This window comes from Tupaia chinensis, unplaced genomic scaffold (genome assembly GCF_000334495.1).
Source record: "Tupaia chinensis unplaced genomic scaffold, TupChi_1.0 Scaffold000252_1, whole genome shotgun sequence".
Lineage (NCBI taxonomy): Eukaryota > Metazoa > Chordata > Mammalia > Scandentia > Tupaiidae > Tupaia > Tupaia belangeri.
Genome location: NW_006159732.1, coordinates 3,752,397 through 3,758,762, shown reverse-complemented (window position 1 = coordinate 3,758,762; position 6,366 = coordinate 3,752,397).

The window sequence follows — 6,366 nt, the reverse complement described above, 5'->3', positions numbered from 1 at the left end:
CAAAACGCGCTCCTGCGGCTGGCCACCTGCCATGGCGCTGGCTCTGCTGTGGCCCTCGGGCGTCTCGTGACCCCTTCGCCGCGGCCCCAGCGCCTACGGCAGCCCGGAGAGGGCGAACTACCTCGAACCCCGCCCTTCCGCGGCAGCCGGGCCGCCCAGAGACCGCCCCTGGGCCGCGGTCGGCCGGGCTTGTCGGGTGGCGGTCGGGTGCAGCGCCTCAGGGCCCTGAATCTCCTCTCCTGAGCAGTGCATTACCGCTGTACGGCCACTTTAATATGTATCAAGTATGATGCAGTTTATATTCCATAACTTTACTATGTATCAAGCATAATTTAATTATTTCTCTCCTGTTAGTATTTAGGCTGTTTCAAATTTTCCTGATTGTGATGATACTCCAAGGATCTTTCCTTCTGCACAATTCCTTACTTGCGCTGGCTATTATTCCTTAGAATTTATTCCCAGATCTGGAAGTACTGGGTCAGAGTGTGAACACTGTTAAAGTAGGAAAGGACCTTTGCCGCCAGTTGTATAGAAGCTGCAGTGGCAGACAGAGGAGCAGAGTCCAGAACTTTCCCAAGAATGGAGAAAAGTGTAGGCATCGACTTTCGGTTCCTCCGTTATACATAGGGAGGCCCCTTCCAGACACGACTTTCATTTTCTCCTCTGCTTTTTTGTTGGAGAAGCATGCAGCCAGTGTTTGTCCTTTCATATGACTGTACACTGCTCACTGTCAGATTGAACTGTACTCTCCTTTCGGTGGACTTCTGAGTACTCTTAAAATCCAGAGGTCGTTCCCAGCTGGCAATATGGGCATGATCTGGTGCCTGCCTGCCTCTTCAGCCATGTTGCCACGTTCTCCCTTTCCTCACTCAGCATCCGCATTTCATTCAGGTCCTCTAGTGCACTAGGCTCTCTCTAAGGTCTTGTCCAGACTCTTTTCTCTGTTTAAGATATCTCCCCCCACACTCTTAACATGATTTAGCTTTTTCTTTTCCTTTAGGATTCCATGTATCTCTTCAGAGTGCTTGTCTATTTAACTCAAAATTTTACTGCTTATAGAACATACTAAAATATGTTGTTGAAACCAGCCAATGGCATAATGGTTACGTCGCTGGACTTCTACATGGCTGACTGTGGTTCATATCCCAGACCTGGCAGCTTGAGACTTACGCTGGGCACATGTGCTTCTGTGCTCAAAAGCCCAAGAGGATCATGGAAGAACAGGGATTGCAGAGTGACCATCCCCCCTGGGGGGCAATTTCTCACTTTCTGTCTCTCTGTCTCTCTGGCAAATGCACACACCCTATGCCAAAAATCTCTCTAAAAAAATAAGTGAAGGGCTTACTGAAATACGCAATTATTTTACTTATTTCTGCTTACTGGTTTTTTCCCTCTGCTTTCTCTCCATGATGATAGAGCAAGTCCTGGAAATGCCACAGAAACACTTGGAACCTAGCACAGTGACTGAGGTCTAGCAAGCACTAGGTAACTATTTGTTGTTACATTTCTGGTGTATTCGACTGCTGTGGCACCTGGGTAGGGCATCCGGTAAGAGAAGGTGTTGTATCTGAAGATGGATTTTGAAGGGAGGGTCTTGGTCCAAGTTTGGGGTTGACCTGGATTACCTGGTGTGTTAGCTGAATGGTTTCCCCCCCCACAAACAATACTCATGTTCTAATCCCTAAAATCTCTGACTGAGACATTGGAACACAGAGTCTGCTTGGCCAAACAGACAGTCATCAAACCACTCCAAAGTTGGGATAGCTGTGATCCAGACTCCAATTTTCTTTTTGTTTGTTGGGCGTTAATTTGCTATAGGACATGTGAACTTCTAAAAGAAAGAGAAGAGAGAGAAAGAGAGAGAGAGAGAGAGAGAAACTCCAGGGGTGATAGCCATGACACAGTCCCTTCTCCATTCTCTTCTTGGGATTTTGGTCAACTACACACATGTGCCAGGCATCTTTTTCAAGACTCTGGGCCAGGGACTTGAACCATACAGTTGGTCATGTGGATCCAGCTACCTTAATCATCACACCACAAACTGACCCTCAGAACTCCAATTTTTAAGTTCAGCAGAACTTTTAGATGCAGTAGTCACAGTATCCACCAAATCCCAAATAAAAACCAGGACAAAACCAGATGCGGAACTGAAATTTGGGTGTAAACTTGAAATGGACCTCCTGTTGTGGTCTCTGTTTGTGGACTTGGGTGTTAGAAAGTGTCCTAGTGGGACCAGCAGTTAGCGTAATGGCTATATCACTGGACTCCCATGTAGTCGACCGTGGTTCGAGTCCCGGACCCAGTGGCTTAAACTCACACCAGGTGTGTGTGCGTACGTGCCCAAGATCCCAAGAGGAGAATGGAGGAGAAGGGATTGTGGTGTGGCCATCCCCCCTGGGGGGTGATTTCTCGCTTTCTGTCTCTCTGTCTCTCTGTCTCTCTCTGTCTTTCTGGTGAGCGCATGAGCCCTATAGCGAAAACCTCTCAAAAAAAAAAAGGAAAAAAAAAAGAAAGTGTCCTCATATAACTGCAACAACATGAACTGTGTCATCAGATTTTAGTATGAATCTGGGAGTAGCCACTTACTAACCACATAGGTAGCCTTGACAAGTCATTTCACCTAGCCGAGATCTAATTTTCTCATCTGTAAAATGTCAGTAATAACATTTGCCATGCAGGGTAGTTGTGACATCAGAAATCCCACTTACAATGTGCCTAGCACACAGTAGATTTGCAAAACAGTGATCATTATTATTACTGGGGTCTCTTGGGGGAAACCATGGCATGAGCCATGAATCAGAGACTAGGGTGTAGTCTTAGGTTAGTTCATCTCCCAAACCCAAATCCTGAAGAGAGAGGCAAATACCAGAAAGAGAGATAGTCAGGAATCAGGTCCACTCCTCTTCTCCATTCCCTAATTCTAATCTCAAACCCTGCTTAGTGCAATCTGGTAAAGCACGAAATGGAAAATACGTGTATTTCACGTTTTAAAGGAATGCCTGTGAAACATCTGTTCCAAAGGTTAACTGGCCACCCTCTTCTCTTCACCTCTAAAATAAAGGTAATAATAGCACCTTCCACATAAGGTTATTATAAATATAACAATGAGGTAATGTACATAAAACACTTACAGGGAAGCTGGTAAGTGCTCAGTAAACGTAAGCTGTTGCTCGTGGTAGTAGCCATGGTGACCTGAAGGTACCAGGGATGGTGGGAGGAGGGGGACGATTTAATGTGAACTGCTTTCTTGTTAAACGCAGGGACACCCTGGCAGAAAACTCTCACACAGTCTTGAGGCAGAACTCTTTTTGTCGTACTTGGCTTAAAACTCATTTATTCTCTTAAAATTCTGGAGGTCAGAATTTCAAAATCAGTCTCACTGAGTTAAAGTCAAGTTGTTGGCTGGCCTCGGTCTTCCTAGAGGCTCTAGGGAAGGATTCTGTTTTCTTACTTTTCTCAACTTCTAGATGCCACTTCCATTTCTGGCTTTGTGGGCTTTGGCCATCGTCAGAGCACTTCGCTTTCATCTCTGCTTCTTTTATCATATTGCCTTCTTATTTCTTTGACCTTTTCTTCTCCTTATTTGGACTCTGTGATTCTTTTTTGACCCACCAGATCACCCAAGATAATCTTCCTGTCTCATGATCCTTAACTTAATTATGTCAGCCAAGTCTCTTCTGTCATATAAGGTAACATTTGCAGGATCTGAGCGTTACAATGTAGATATTTCAGGAAGAGATGATACAGTTTGCCACAGCTATTTTTGGTTTGTCCCCACTTCCCCACTTGTCCAGCGGATTCCAGAACCCATCTTGGTGAGGCCTCCATTGCATCCTCTGTCAGCCTGTTGACTCCTTCCACTTCGGCTGCAGGCTTTACCCCTGGGTAACTCATCCCTCCACTTACTATGTGTCTGTGCCTGACAGCTCAGTGAATCTTGAGAAAAGCATAATTGTTGTACTAGGTCCCATTTGACATTTTTTACTCCACGTTCCAAGCAGACTCTCAGTTTACATCAGAGGTCTTGACACAGGTCAGGGCCAAGATAGGCAAGGGTAAGATGACACATGCTTGGGAACCAGCAAATGCCTTGATGGTTACTCGCTGGACTCCCATGTAGTTGACCGTGGTTTGAGTCCCAGACCTGGCAGCTTAAAACTCACGCCGGATGCGTGTTCGTGTGTGCCCAAGATCTGGAGAGAGAATGGAGGAGAAGAAATTGTGGATGGCCATCCCCTCTGGGGGGTGATTTCTCACTTTCTGTCTCTCTTTCTCTCTGGCAAGAGTACCCTATAGCAAAAATCTCTCTTTAAGGAAAAAAAAGAAAGAAAAGAAAAAAGAATAATTCATGCTTGAAGTAATTTACAAAGGCAAGAAAGAAAGATGGGAAGAATTAACAGAGACAATCTCAACTGGATTTAGAAATGAGTTGTGAGGAAAATTTGCCTTTATTGCAAAGGAATTATTGTGTGAAGGCTTCCTGGGGATAGAAGTCTAAGGCAAAGTGAAAGTCATATGGCCAAAGGATCTTTTCATGTTTGCTAAGAAGCTTAGGGGAAAAGGTCTTGTAAATACAGGGCTTAACTTCATATAGGGGAAATAGAAAGCAATAGGACAAATACATAAAGATAGAATATGCTGGGCAGAGAAAAATGCTGAAATGAGAGAGAATGGAAAATGACAAGGACTGCTAATTTAGAAGCAGGCAGGCAGAGAAGACTTTGATGAAGAGGTGGCCTGTGAGCAGAAGATACAGTGAAGGATCAGGAAAGAATTGGCAGTCAGGGAAAGCAGCAAGTGCAAAAACGTTGAGGCAGGATTTGCTTGGTGAGTGTGAAGAACAGCGTGGAAGTCGCTGTGGTTGGAGCAGAGTAAGCATGCAAGAAGGTGAGGTGAAGTTGGAGAGGTTCCCAGAGTGCCTTGGAGGACTTTGTGCCTTTGTCTGCCTGTTCCTCTGATGACGGAGACACATCCTCCTCAGTTTCAATGGGAAAGCCATACTGTGTTCAGTAACGCCCTGTTCATGTGTCTTCTCTGCTAAGAAGCCCTTTTGGATCTTCTGGAAGCGTAAGGCATATAGGCCTCCTGTATTCCCCTAGTGCTCTGGGAGTATGTGACAAAAGACCACATGCTTTTCCTCCTCTCGCACACTCAATATGGAGTACTTCATCTTTGGTCACCAGAAATGTATGTGGGGAGTTTTCTTTTTTTTTTTTTTTTGTTATTAATTAATTTATTTTACATACTTTCGCTAAACATCACCACAGCATACCAAATGCGATTTTCCATCCAGAATACACTATAAAGTGGCTTAATCATCAATGAATAATTTTCCACTTCTTGTTTTATATATAGTTACCTAAATTTATTTCATTTTTACATTTTCAGAATTTTTTTTAGAGATTTTTGCCTTAGAGTGTATTTGCTGTAGAGAGAGAGAGACAGAGACAGTGAGAGGGATAGAGGGAAAGTGAGAAATCATCCCCCAGGGGTATGGCCACCCTGCAATCCCTTCTCCTCCATTCTCCTCTCAGGATCTTGGGCACACACACACACACATGAGCTTGGTGTGAGTTTAAGCCTCTGAGTCCAGGACTCAAACTGCAGTCAACTACATGGGAGTCCAGTGACATAGCCATTACGCCAACTGCTGGTCCCCACAAAATATCTTAATTAATTTAAATATTTTCAATAGTAAGTTCAACTGATATATACATATCTGTGAACAAAAGTTGACTTTAGACATGAAACTCTGTGGATAGAATAAATATACTATATAATAACACATAGCTGAGGTTATATAGTTTACTGTGGTTACTAAATAGGTATTTAAATTTTATTTTTTTAATTTCAAGAAAGGCAATTTTAGCTTTAAAAAGTCAAAATAAAAAAATGTTAAGAGAACTTTGCTTAATATTTAAAGCCAGGAGGGAACCAGCAGTTAATGTAATGGCTATGTCGCTGGACTCCCACGTAGTCGACTGCGGTTCGCGTCCCGGACCTGGTGACTTAAAACTCACGCTGGGCACGTGTGCGTGCGTGCCCAAGATCCCGAGAGGAGAATGGAGCAGAAGGGATTTCAGCGTGACCATCCCCCCTGGGGGGTGATTTCTCGCTTTCTGTCTCTAATGTCTCTCTCTCTGTCTGTCTGGCGAGCGCACACACCCTATAGCGAAAATCTCTCCAAAAAAAAAAAATTTTAAAGCCAGGACACAAGTTAGGATTCTGTTCGAATAGTAGGTACATGGACCTGTCAACAACTTGAGAGAAGAGAAAACTCCTTAACACTGGAAAACAAAGTATAGAAGGTCAATAATGATTTAGTTCAAAAGTCATAAAATTCTATTTCACCAGTTCAAACTCATG